This window comes from Salvelinus sp. IW2-2015, unplaced genomic scaffold, assembly GCF_002910315.2.
Source record: "Salvelinus sp. IW2-2015 unplaced genomic scaffold, ASM291031v2 Un_scaffold2829, whole genome shotgun sequence".
Lineage (NCBI taxonomy): Eukaryota > Metazoa > Chordata > Actinopteri > Salmoniformes > Salmonidae > Salvelinus > Salvelinus sp. IW2-2015.
The window spans coordinates 231,544-245,780 of NW_019944129.1; positions in this window are offsets into that span (position 1 = coordinate 231,544).

The window sequence follows — 14,237 nt, forward strand, 5'->3', positions numbered from 1 at the left end:
CAGGGAACAGAACAGAGAGACGAGAGGAGGGCGCCGAGGAGAGAGAGGAGGGAGCCGGAGAGCAGACCGACACTCGGGAGAGGACGAGGGAGAGGCGGGGGAGAGGAGGGCGAAGAAGAGGGAGGACAGAGAGACGAAGGACGAGAAGAGAGAGAGGATGAGGAGAAAGAGAGACGAGACTGATGACGAGAGAGAGAGAGGAAGGATATGAGAAGAGAGAGAGAGAGAGAGAGAGAGAGAGAGAGAGAGAGAGAGCTATGTTGGTGGAATGCAACTTCATGCACAACACACACACAGTGGTACCTTATGGTTTGACTGTAGATAGAGGCTGAGCCAACCTTCTCCGTGCAGAACACCAGGAAGGTCCAGGACTACCATCTCGCATCAGTCTGGTTACTGCTGGTCCTGGACTTACCATCTCCATCCAGTCTGTTACTTGTGGTCCTGACTACCATCTTCCATCAGTCTGTTACTGCTGCGTCCCTGCTACCATCTCCAGTCAGTCGTTACTGTTGGTCCGACTACCATCTCCATCCAGTCTGTTTTTTAGTTACTGCTGGTCCTGACTACCATCTCCATCAGTCTGTTACTGCTGGTCCTGATACCATCATCCATCAGTCTGTTACTGCTGCCTGACTACCATCTCCATCAGTCTGTTCTGTACTGATGGTCCTGACTAAAACATCTCCATCAGTCTGTTACTGCTGGTCCTGACTGACCACTCCATCAGTCGTACTGCTGGCCCTGACTACCATCTCCATCAGTCTGTTACTGCTGGCCCTGACTACCATCTCCACTCAGTCTGTTGCTGGCTGGCCCTGACTACCATCTCCATCAGTCTGTTTACTGCTGTGCGTCCTGACTACCATCTCCATCAGTCTGTTACTGCTGGTCCTGACTACCATCTCCATCAGTCTGTTACTGCTGGTCCTGACTACCATCTCATCAGTCTGTTACCGCTGACCTGACTACCATCTCCATCAGTCTGTTACGCTGTCTGACTACCACTCCATCAGTCTTTACCGCTGGTCCTGCGTACCATCTCCATCAGTCCTGTTACTGCTGGTCCTGACTACATCTCCATCAGTCTGTTACTGCTGGTCCTGACTACCATCTCCATCAGTCTGTTACCCTTGGCTTTTTGGGGTCGACTACCATCTCCCATCAGGTTCATGTTACCTGCTGGTCCTGACTACCATCTCCATCACTGTTACTGCTGGTCTATCATCTCCATCAGTCTTTACTGCGTTCCCTGACTACCATCTCCATCAGTCTGTTACTGTTGGTCCTGACTACCATCTCCATCAGTCTGTTACTGCTGGTCCTGATACCATCTCCATCAGTCTGTTACTGCTGGTCTCTGACTCACCATCTCCATCAGTCTGTTACTGCTGTCCTGACTACCATCTCCATCAGTCCTGTACTTGCTGTCCCTGACTTACCATCTCCATCAGTCTGTTACTGCTGGTCTCTGATACCATCTCCAATCAGTCTGTTACTGCTGGTCCTGACTACCATCTCCATCAGTCTGTTACGCTGGTCCTGACTCACCATCTCATCAGTCTGTTACTGCTGGTCCTGACTACCATCTCCATCAGTCTGTTACTGCTGGTCCTGACTACCATCTCCATCAGCTCTGTACTGCTGGTCCTGAACTTAACCATCTCCATCGTCTGTTACTCTGGTCCTGAACCCATCTCCATCATCTGTTACTGCTGGTCCGGACTACCATCTCCCATCAGTTGTTATGCGGTCCTGACTACCATCTCCATCAGTCTGTTACGTTGGTCCTGACTACCAATTCTCCATTCAGTCCTGTTTTACTGCTTGGAATCAGCTACAACCATCTCATCAGTCTGTTACTGCTGGTCCTGACTGACCATCTTCCATCAGTCTGTTTACTGCTGGTCCTGACTACCCTCATCATCAGTCTGTTTCTGCTGGTCCCAGCAGACTCATTCTCCATCGTCTGTTACTGCTGGTCCGCACTTAACCATCTTCCATCAGTCGTGTACCTGCTGGTCCTGACTACCATCTCCATCATCTGTTCTGCTGTATACCCCATCGTCATCTGCGGCTCCTGACTACCAGTCTACTCAGGTCCCTGTTACTGCTGGTCCGCTAATCTATCCATCCAGTCTTTCTGCGTCCTGACTACCATCTCCATCAGTCCTGATTGCTCTGGTCCTGACTACAATCTCCATTCAGTCTGTTTACTGCTGGTCCTGACTACCATCTCATCAGTCTGTTACGCGTCTGACCCTCATCGTTGTCCTGGACCTGACTCCATCTCCATCCAGTCTGTTACTGGCTGGTCCATGACTACCATCCTCCATCCAGTCTGTTGTTACGTACAGTCCTATGAGCTCTTCTCTCTGTCTCTCTGTCTCTCTCTCTCAGTATGGGGTTTATGCCAGGGGGGCTAAGGTGGCGGTCTATACAGACCCCACACACACACTCAGATCCATGTGAAAACCATTGCCTAATTACCCCTTCAGATTGGAGGCCCAGGGGAGAGGTGGAGAGAGAGGAGAAAGAGGAGGAGGTGAAGGGAGAGGACAGGAGGTGAAGGGAGAGGACAGGAGGTGAAGGGAGAGGCAGGTGCAGCAGCTGGAAGGCCTGCATAGAAGCCCTTCTCCAGCCCCATATCTCCATATTGCAGCCAATACAGTTAGCTTCTGCCTGTGCACACACAAGCACTCATTTATTTGAGTGTGTATGTTGTGGAAAAATCTGATAAGGTGATACTCGCAACTAGCGAATTGCAGGCACTAAGGCCCAGCGTGATGACTCAATCATGATTTATGACATTGTTTGGACGGCTGACCATCTGTGGGCTATCACAGGGTCCTAACACCTTCTCTGTGGCTTTCTCCGGAGAGGAACGTTCATTCAGAGCCCAGGGAGCACGGATACCGTTGGAGGTGGGAAGACAGATGAAAATGTGAAATCGACAAAATGAATGTTACTGTGTGAATTAAATTATCATGTTTGGATTGTTTCAAGAGTTCATAAAGAACTATGCATGTTGATATGTTTCATTGTACTATAAGTGCTGTGGATTTATTGTTACAGAGAAACTGTTATTTTGTTGGCACTGCGGTCAGTTCAATGGGGAGTGACACAGATGTGCTCTCCTATCAGGTAGATAAGAGCTGTGATGATTAGATACAAGAATGCAGATGTTATTTTAAAGGCTTTTGATGTAATGTTGTGGGCCATGCAAAGTGATGGGGGTGTTACAGCAACCTTATGGGGGTGTTACAGCAACCTTATGGGGGTGTTACAGTAACATTATGGGGGTGTTACAGCAACATTATGGGGGTGTTACAGTGACATTATGGTACATTATCGGGGGTGTACAGTAACATTATGGGGGATGTTTGCTACAAACCAACGAGTGACAGTTATGGGGTGTTTACAGTGACATATGTGCGGCGGGATGTCGTACGCTGTAACATTCTGGGCGTGGGATGCCGAGTCGATGTATCGGGTACACCTTATGGGGCTACAAAAAAGTAAACATGTATGGAGTGTGACATTCTGCGTCAGACCCCCGCCTCGGAGAGAAACATTTATGATCCGTGTGTACCTCCTCATGGGTTGGCGCCTGTGCGGAGGTTACAGTGAGTTAGGACGTGATGGTGACACTTATGGGATGTACTGAACAGTGATGAGGCGTTGTTACTGAGAAGGATGACTTACTTATGGGGGTGTTTACCATAAGACATTATGGGGTGTGTTACAGTAACATTGAGGGTGTTACAGTAACATTGAGGGTGTTACAGTAACATTATGGGTGTTTACAGTAACATTATGGGTAGATGTTTATGGTGATGTGTCCCTCCAGGTAAGACATAGCCACCAGTGTGGAGGTGTACTGGCTGATGGGAAGTCAGTAGCCAGGCCTCTGAAACCCAGTGAGATCAACTCTGTCCTGAGATCCACTATCCCATAGAGGAGAGAGGAACACCTGCAATAGGTAAGGACTTCTCTCTGTCGTTTAATCTCCTTCTTCTCTCACTGTTTCTCTTTGTAGGAGTCTCTCTCTCTCCCCCTTTCTTCTCTACACTCTTAGAAAAAAAAGGTGCCATCTAGAACCTAAAAGGGTTCTTCGGCTGTCCTCATAGGAGAACCCTTTTGAAGAACTATTTTTGGTTCCATGTAGAACCACCTGTGGGAAAGGTTCTACATAGTTATCCTCAAATTAAAAATGGTTATCCTTTGGGAACAGCTGAAGAACCCTTTTGTAACTTTTTCTTCTGGAGTGTAATTCTTGGATTGTTGCCAGTGACTTTTCTGATCATTATTAAGGATGCTATAGCTTCTCTTTTTCAACCAGCCAGTATTGAAGATGCATTGCTCCTTACAGTGTGGTCATGGGTTTGCTATAAATGAGAACGGCCGGTGCACAGGTCGGATTAGCCCCTAGATATTTAACAATCCCTGTCCTGTTTGCCAAATGCTATCCTGTCTCTCTGTCCCTGCAAAAAAACTACCCCCCTTCCTCCTTCCTCTTCTTCCTTCTTGTTCCCCCTCCATCTTCCTCCTTTCCCTCCTCTCCCTCCAGATAAGGATAGGATATGTACCCAGTTCCCCTTCTGTAGTGCCCCACTGGCCGTCCTGGCCTCCCGTGTTGCGTGCACTTAACGTCTATGGTAGCTACAAGTGTTTTTGCCAATAAGAGGTGCAACCAATCGTTGATCGGCCTGCGTGGCGTGAGTGGGTTCAATCTACGGTTCCCAGATCGTTTGTGTTGTCTTGTAGTCTGCGTCTAGATCTGTTTGATTTGTCTTGTAGCCTGGTCCTAGATCTGTTTGTATTGTCTTGTAGCCTGGTCCTAGATCTGTTTGTTGTTGTCTTGTAGCCTGTGTCCTAGATCTGTTTGTGTTGTTTGTAGCCTGGTCTTAGGATCTGTTTTGTATTGTCTTGTAGCCTGGTCCTAGATCTGTTTGCTATTGTCTTGTAGCCTGGTCCTAGATCTGTTTGTGTTGTCTTGTAGCCTGTCCCAGATATGTTTGTGTGTCTTGTAGCCTGGTCCCAGATCTGTTTGTGTTGTCTTGTAGCCTGGTCCCAGATCTGTTTGTGCTGTTCTTGTATCCTGGTCCCAGATCTGTTTGTGTTGTCTTGTAGCCTGGGTCCCAGATCTGTTTTGCTGCTGTCTTGTAGCCTGGTTCCTAGATCTGTTTGTGCTGTCTTGTATCATGTTCCTAAATCTTTTTGTGCTGTCTTGTACATCACCATGCCATGTGTTGCACGGACAGCGGCCAGTAGAAAAGTGGATACACAGCACTAACAGGTCTGGGAACAGGCTATAATGGGCTAGAATATACCAGTAGAATAACTGTTTTGGAGGCTACAGTCCTTCCACCATAGAAATATAAATCTATAGAACAGGCTTGGAACCTCTAACCCGGCAATTTGACTGGTAAACTCGATGGGCACACACACAATGGCTGCTAGCCAGTCCATCCATTATGCCACCAATGGCTGCTAGCCAGTCCATCCATTATGCCACCATGGCTGCTAGCCAGTCCATCCATTATGCCACCAATGGCTGCCTAGCCAGTCCATCCATTATGCCACCAATGGCTGCTAGCCAGTCCATCCATTTGCCACCAAATGGCTGCTAGCCAGTCCATCCATTATGCCACCATTGACTTGAATGGGGAGGCCCGTTCTATAGATACTATTGTGATGCTCCACACACTGTTTATTGCTTCATTATAGTTATTACAACCTGTACATCTGTAACATCATTACAGTCCCTTCCAACGAAGTGCTCATAACATCTCCAAACTCCTTTTTCTCCTCTCTGCATCCCTGTACATGCATGACTTTACTATTCTAGGCATTGTGAGTTGATCGAGTGGCTGTTATTCATCTTTTCTCCCCTGTGCCTCTCTGCAGATCAGGTACTCACTTTGGGGGGGAACGCGCTCCTCAGGGGTCCGGCGATTGGCCCGCCTCTCCTCTCTCTCCCCCTTCTCCTCTCTCTCCCGCCTTCCTCCTCTCTCTTCCCGCCTCTCCCGCCTCTCCTCTCTCTCCCGCCTCTCCTCTCTCTGCCTCGTCCTCTCTCTCCCCGCTCTCCTCTCTCTCCCGCCCTCCTCTCTCTCCCCTCTCCTCTCTCTTCCCGCTCTCCTCTCTCTCCGCTCTCCTCTCTCCCGCCTCTCCTCTCTTCCCCCTCTCCTCTCTCCCGCCTCTCCTCTCTCTCCCGCTCTTCCTCGTCCTCTCCCGCCTCTCCTCTCCTTCTCCCGCCTCTCCTCTCTTCTCCGCCTCTCTCTCTCTCCCGCCTCTCCTCTCTCTCCGCGCTCTCCTCTCTCTCCCGCCTCTCCTCTCTCTCCCGCCTCTCCTCTCTCTCCGCCTCTCCTCTCTCTCCCGTCTCTCTCTCTCCGCCTCTCCCTCTGCCTCTCCTCTCTCTCCCGCTCTCCTCTCTCTGCCCTCTTCTCCCGTCTCTCCTCTCCCGCCTCTCCTCTCTCTCCCCCTCTCCTCTCTCTCCCGCCTCTCCTCTCTCTCCCGCTTCTCCTCTCTCTCCCCCTCTCCCTCTCTCTCCCGCCTCTCCTCTCTCTCCCGCTTCTCCTCTCTCTCCCGCCTCTCCTCTCTCTCCCACCTGAAAACCAGAACACTGTAGCTGCTACACCACTTCCTCTCTACTTCACTCTGGAACCCTACCTCCTTCACTCTCCTCTCTTTCTCTGTACTCACTCCTAGAGAGAAGGTAAAAACTCTCTCTTCATTCCTCTCGTACACAAAATTATCATGGAAGCTTGTCAACCTCAATCTTAATTTCTTTTGAAAACAAACAGATCTTAAGTCTTAAATTCTCTGGAAAACTGATCATAAAAGTCTCTTCATCTTTCTCTTAATTTCTCTGGAAAATAGACAGAAGAAGCTTCCATGATCAATCTCTTTACTCATCCTGAAACAAAGTGATCATATAACTCCCTCCCTGTATTCCCTCTCAAAACGAGCTCTCCATGGACGTTTCTGATTCTTTTCACTCCTCTCATACAGAACAGATCATGGACCTTCTCTTCCTCCTTTCTTCACTCGTTCATAGACTTTTCATGTACTTCTATTTCTTAACACGTAACCCCCCAGCCCCCTACTGAACCGGAGAATACCACACACAGCATACTGCTGGAAGTTAAGGGGTTAACAATGAACTGCAGTCCTTCACACCATCGCACGAGCTAAACTAGCCTGAACTACGGTGTGACTGTCTATAAATCGTACACTATTCCCTTCAGAACGCACCACGATGTATGCCCCAAAATGGGTCTGTTTATAACAATGTTCTGCCCATCAGGCCATCCTGATACATATTTGGGTCATGTTGAATAGGGCACACTGTAGCTAGGATTCCACAATTCCAGGTACCTTCAATAAATTCCCTGGTTTTCCAGAAATCCAGGTGTGATATCTCAGTTTTAAGAGTGTTTATTTTAAAAAAAGAAAGAAAGAGAAAATGTACCTCTTCCTGATTACCGTCTTCTGGGCTCCAGGGAATGCTGTCTCCGCTGGGGTAGAACAMCAAGCCCCTCGGTTCCAGCAGACCGCGAGGACGTCTCTCCGGTAGCAACCTCTCRCTACCTCCCACCTCTATCGTGTGCTGCCCTCCTGGCAGCTTTATGGGCCCCGCACGGCTGCAGAGCAATCAGCCCCTTGATTATTCACCAGCCTCAATCAGCCCCATTTAGTCCTGGCTGGAGGACCCGTCAAGACATGGCCCGTCCAGCAGAGGGAGCCACTGCCTCGTGATGTAGACTCCGTCTGTCACCAGGCCTCGACGAGTCTCCCCCGTTGTGTCTTGTCCGTTGTACGCCACAATATATATATATATACATATACACACATATATATATATATACATATACATATATATAAACATATATATACAGCTCAAGTTGGAAGTTTACATACACTTAGGTTGGAGTCATTAAAACTAATTTTTCAACCACTCCACAAATTTCTTGTTAACAAACAATAGTTTTGACAAGTCGGTTAGGACATCTACTTCGTGCATGACACAAGTCATTTTTCCAACAATTGTTTATAAACATGTTATTTCACTCATTTCACTTGTATCACAATTCCAGAGGGTCAGAAGTTCACATACACTAAGTCAACTGTGCCTTTAAACAACTTGGAAAATTCCAGAAAATTATGTTATGGCTTTAGAAGCTTCTGATAGGCTAATTGACATAATTTGAGTCAATTGGAGGTGTACCTGTGGATGTATAGGAGAAGCCAAACCAATAATACACAGCATCTAGACAGCACCAAAGGCTAAGCTTTTATCAGAGCAGAAATTTGCTATCCTGCAACGCAAATTCAAAAAAGTTCTGGGACTCAACCGTAAAGTCCATGGACAGAATAAAGAACACCATCCCACCAGCTCCAACCGCTCTGACAGATGAGAAACACATGGTCACTCACCGACATATACAGCTATAATTGAGTAATTCAAATACAGCCATTTTGTCTACGGCTGGCACAGCTTTCCAACCTGGCTTGCCCCTACGCCAAGCCGCACAAAGCACTGCCTCCCTTGCTACTAAAACGCCCATAGCGTCCCAATTTCTCTTCTCCCCAAGAATCAGTCAGCTGATGTTCTAAGAAAGAGCTCAAAAATCTGGAACCCTTACACCAATCAGATCCGGGCCTAGACAATCCTGGACCCTTTCTTTACTAACAAACTATCTGCTGAATTTGGCCACCCCTATTAACTAGCTCTTCAACCTCGTCTTCGTGTCGTGCTGAGAATTCCCGAAAGATTGAAAGCAAGCTGCGGATTATCCACCCTCATTCAAAGGGGGAGAACACCTCTTAGGACCTAAAATCTTACAGTGACCTAATATCTATCCTACCCTGGCCTTTCTAAGGATCTTTCGAATAGCCAAGGTCAACAAACAGATTACCATGACCATTTATCGAATCCCACCACAGCCTTCTTCCGCTTATGCAATCATGGTTTTACGAAGCTGGTCATAGGGTGCACCTCAGCCACGCCAACGGTCATATTAAGCAGATATCTTAAACGACAATCATCAGTAGGAAATCAATACTGTGCAGCCGTATCATTGACTGGCCAAGAGCTTTGACTCTGTCATGCACCACATCCTCATCGAGCAGACTCGAACAATGCCTTGTTACTCTAATGATTGCCATCGCCTGTTCACACCAAAATAGCTTCTCCTGATCGAGTTCAGTTGTGTCAAATCGCGAGGTCTGTTGTGGTTCCGGCTCTGGCAGTCTCCTGGGGGTGCCAACAGGGTTCAATTCTTGGAACGACATCTCTTCTCTGTATACATCAAATGATGTCGCTCTTGTGCTGGTGATTTCCTCTGATCCACCTCTACTCAGACGAGCACTATTATCTGATATTACTTCTGAGCCTTCCTTTTGACACTTGTGTTAACAACCCTGCTACAGGCAGTTCAAATGCCAGAATATAACAACTCTCCTTGCACGTGGCATCCAATTGCCTCTTAATACAATTGTAAAAAACTAAAAAGCATGCTCTCAACGAATCGCAGCCCTGCACTGCCCGCCTGTCCAACATCACTACTCTGGACGACATCTGACTTAGAATAGATGGTGGACAACTTAAATACCTATGGTGTCTGTTACGAACTGTAAAACTCTCCTTCCACGACCTCACATCAAGACCTCTCCAATCGCAAATAGTCAATTCTAAGAATTGGCTTCTCTAATTTCCGCAGACAAAGCATCCTGTATACTACAGGCTGCAAACATACCCTTGGTAAAACTGACCAATCCTAACCAATCCTACCTGACTTCAGTGATGTCATTATACAAACTAGCCTCCAAAACCCTACTCAATAAAATTGTGGTATGCGTCTATCAGCAGTGGATCGCGTTTTGTCACCAAAGCCCACATGCTACCAAACCACCTTGCGACTGTAGCACTCTGCGTGGCTGGCCCGCTCGCTTATACTCGTCGCCAAACCCACTGGGTTCAGGTCATCTACAAGAACCCTGCTCAGGCAATGTCCCCCTTATCTCAGCTCACGACTGGTCACATAGCAAGCCACTCTACGCTGTAAGCACGTCGCTCCCACGCAGGTATTATCTCTCTAAGTCACACCGTCCCAAAACACAATTCTTCCTTTGGACGCCCTCTTTCCATTTCATCATGAGCTGCCAATGACTGGGAACAAACTACAAAAAACTCTGAAACTGAAACACTATCTCCCTGCACTCGCTTTTAAGCACCCGCTGTCGAGCAGCTGCATAGATTATGCAACTGTACCATAGGCCATCTATCAATTTAGCCCAAACAACATACCATCTTTACGTTCCTACAATTTATTTATTTATTTATATTTGCTCCTTTGCACCCCAAGTTATTTCTGTCTCTGATACTTTGCGCTTTCTCCCACTGCAAACAAACCATTCAGTGTTTTTAGTCTTTATTTTTACTTGCTGTGTTGTATTCACATTCGCCTCCATGGCCTTTTTAAATATTTTTATTTATTATAAAAACATATATTTGTTTGCTTCACCTTCCTTATCTCACTCACTTGCTACCCCATTGTATATACGACTTATTTTTTTCAAACTGTGATTAAATGACTAATATGATATGTATTACTCCATGTGTCAACTATGTGTTTCGTTGTATGTTCGAACTGCTGCTTTATCTGGCCAGGTCGCATTGTAAAATGACGAAACGTGTTCTCAATTGGCGCTATGCCTTGGTGTAATAAAGGTTAAATAAAAAATAAATAAAAAATGTGTTCCGTTTGGTCATTTAAGCTGTCATTAGGCAGGGTTCAACTAATCGACGGTTTATACAGATGTAAGATTTCATGTTTGATCACCTATCACAGAGAATATTCGATGCATGGCCAGAAAATGTAAAACTTGTAGTGTATTTTGAGGTTTTAAAAAGGCTGCTGATGTTTGTAATTATCCACTTCGACATTTCAGAACTTTATATTCTTATATGATAAAAATCTTCTCACCTAAAAAAATGTCCAATGATATATCCGACATATACAATATCAATTTCTTGAATCTGCGAGTAATATTTTCCTGCTGTAGCAAGACTTGCTCTTATATTAAGTGCTATATGGCCCATTGGCTGGCTTTTTAAAGGCATGTTTCCACTCTCGTGGAAGATCCATTCACTGGTGAATGCTGCATATGTCGCTCAATCAGAATTGCTTTAAAAAGCCACAAGTGCCTGTAACCACAATTAGATGTGAATCCGCGCCTTACTCACAAAATGTGATGGATAGTTTCATTTTGGTACATTGCTTGAGTAGTTTTCTCTCATTGGCATCATTTAGAATTTCAATCCAGGGAAACTATCATCTATCTTCTGACTGATCATCAAAGTGATAATATGTGAAGAGTACGAGTTGTGTAGTGTGCTTAAATCATCTAAGTTAGGATTCATCCATATTATATGGATTCACTTTTTTTAATCACCTTGCAATTATTTTAATAATCACACATGTAAATCAAATCAAATTGTATTTTCACAATACACATGGTTAGCAGATTGTTAATAGCGAGTGTAGCGAAAATGCTTGTGCTTCTAGTTCCAACAATGCCAGGTAATAAAGCCAAACTGAGTAAAATCTAAACCTAACAATTCATAAACAGCTTACCTTATAAAACATCACAAGTGTAAAGGGGATGAAAAATGTTACATAAAGATAATATGAATGAGTGAGTGGTAACAGAACGGACATATGGGCAAGATGCGATAGATGGTTATCGGAGAAGTAATATATCATACTGAAGATGGTATGTAGGGAGTATGTAAAACATTATATTAAGTAGGCATATTGTTTTAAAGTGGCTAGTGAATATTCATGTATTAAACATATAAGATGGCAAGATGCAAGGTAGGTGGTATAAGAGAGTAAACAGTTATATACATATGAGCAATGCGTAATGTACGGGTATGTAAACGAGTAATATTTAAGTGGCATTGTTTTAAAGTGGCTAGTGAATCATTTTTTACATGTATGCAAAGCAGCCACTCCAATGTTAGTGGTGGCTGTTTTAACAGTCCTGATGGCCTTGAGATTAGGATAGCTGTTTTTTTCAGTCTTCCGGTGCCTGCCTTCTGATGCACACTGTACTGACCTCGGGGGGGGGGGGTGAACAGCGCAGTGGCTCGCGGGTGAAAGGCAGTGGCTTGGGTGGTTGTTGTCTTGAATGAATCTTAATGGCCTTCCTGTAACAATCGGGTGGTGTAGGTGTCCTGGAGGGCAGGTAGTGTTGCCCCTGGTGATGCGCGTTGTGTGCAGACCTCAACTACCTCCTGGTAAAGCCTTCAACAGTTGTGCGCGGCAGCATTTGCCGTACCAGGCGGTCGAGACAAGCCGACAGGAGATGCTCTCGATTGTGCATCTGTAGAAGTTTTGTGAGTGCTTTTTGGTGACAAGCTGACATTCTTACAGCCTCCTGAGGTTGAAGAGGCGCTGTTGGCCTTCTTCAACCAGCTGTTGTGTGGGTGTGACCAATTTCAGTTGTGTTCCGTGATTGTACGCGAGGAACATTAAAACTTAATACTTGACTAGTCTCTCAAAGCACTCATGATGACGAAAGTGAGTTGTTTACGGGGAGCGGTAGTCCGTTTAGCTCAGTTACCTTGTTTCTGGAAAGAAACAATGGTGCCTCTTGAAGCATGTGGGAACATCAGACGGGGATAAGGATTGATTGAATATGTCCGTAAACACAACGGAGCGCAGCTGGTCTGCGCATGCTCTGAGGACGCGACTGGGGATGCCGTCTGGGCTGCAAGCCGTTGCGAGGGTTAATGACTAAATTCATGCAAGTGTCTGAAAGAATGTATTATATATGTAGTTACAGGATGTTAACGAGTTCACCTATGGTACATTTCCTGACATGTTTATAATATAATAAATTATGTAATTATAACGAGTATGAAAAGTCGGAAGTTTTACATACACCTTAGCCAAATAAATTTAACACTAGTTTTTCACAACTTCTGAATTTAATCCTAGAAATATTCCCTGTCTTAGGTCATTTAGGATCACTCACTTTTATTTTAAGAATGTGAATGGTCAAACATAAAGGGAGAGAATTCTTTACTTTTCAGCTTTTTATTTTTCTAATCATCGCCTTCCAGTGGTCAAAGTTTACATAATCAGTTAGTATTTGTAGCTGTTGCCATTTAAATTGTTTAACTTGGGTCAAACGTTTCCGATAGCTCTTTCCACAAGCATCACAACAATAAGTTGGGTGAATTTTGGCGCCATTCCTGAACAGAGGCTGGTGTAACTGAGTAGGTGTAGGCTCCTTGGCTCGCACACGCTTTGTTTCAGTTCTGCCTCGAACTTTTCTATGGGATTAAGGTCAGGCTTTGTGATGGCCACTCCAAAACCTTAACTTTGTTGTCCAACCATTTTTGCCACAACCTTTGGAAGCAGCTTGGGGTCATGTCCCATTTGGAAGACGTATTTGCGACCAAGCTTTACACTTTCCTGACTAATGTCTTGAGATGTTGTTCAATATATCACATAATTTTTCCTTCCTCATGAAGCCTCGTAATTTTGTGAAGGTGCACCAATGTGTCCTGCAGCAAAAGCACCCCAAAATAATGATCTGCAACGACCATGCTCAAGGTTGGATGCGTGTTCCTCCATCGGCTTGCAAGCCTCCCCCTTTTTCTCCAAACATAATAATGTCAGTTATGGCCAAACAGATTCTATTTTCTTGTTTCAATACAAAGGACATTTTATCCAAACAGTAGATTTTTTGTCCCATGTGCAGTTGCAAACCGTAGACAAGATATTTATGGCAGTTTTTTGGAGTAGTGCTTCTTCCTTGCTGAGCGGGCCGTTTCAGGTTAATGAATAAAACTGTGGATATAGATACTTTTGTTCCTGTTTTCATCCAGCATCTTCACAAGGTTTGCTGTGTTCTGGGATTGATTGCACTTTTCAAAACCAAAGTATCAGTTCTTTCTCTAGGAGACAGAACTACATCCCTTCCTGAGCTGTATGACGGCGCGTGGTTCCCATAGTGTTTAATACGTGCATACTATCGTTTTGACAATGAGACGTAAGTACAAAATTCAGTAATATATATTTCCCTTTGGAAATTGAAACCCAAGGAATGAATCCCAACAGGGGAGTGTCTGCAATTTTTTTCGAGGTCTGGCTGTTTTTCTGATTTTCCCGATGATGTCAAGCAAAGAGGCCTGAGTTTGAAGGTAGGCCTTGCGATAC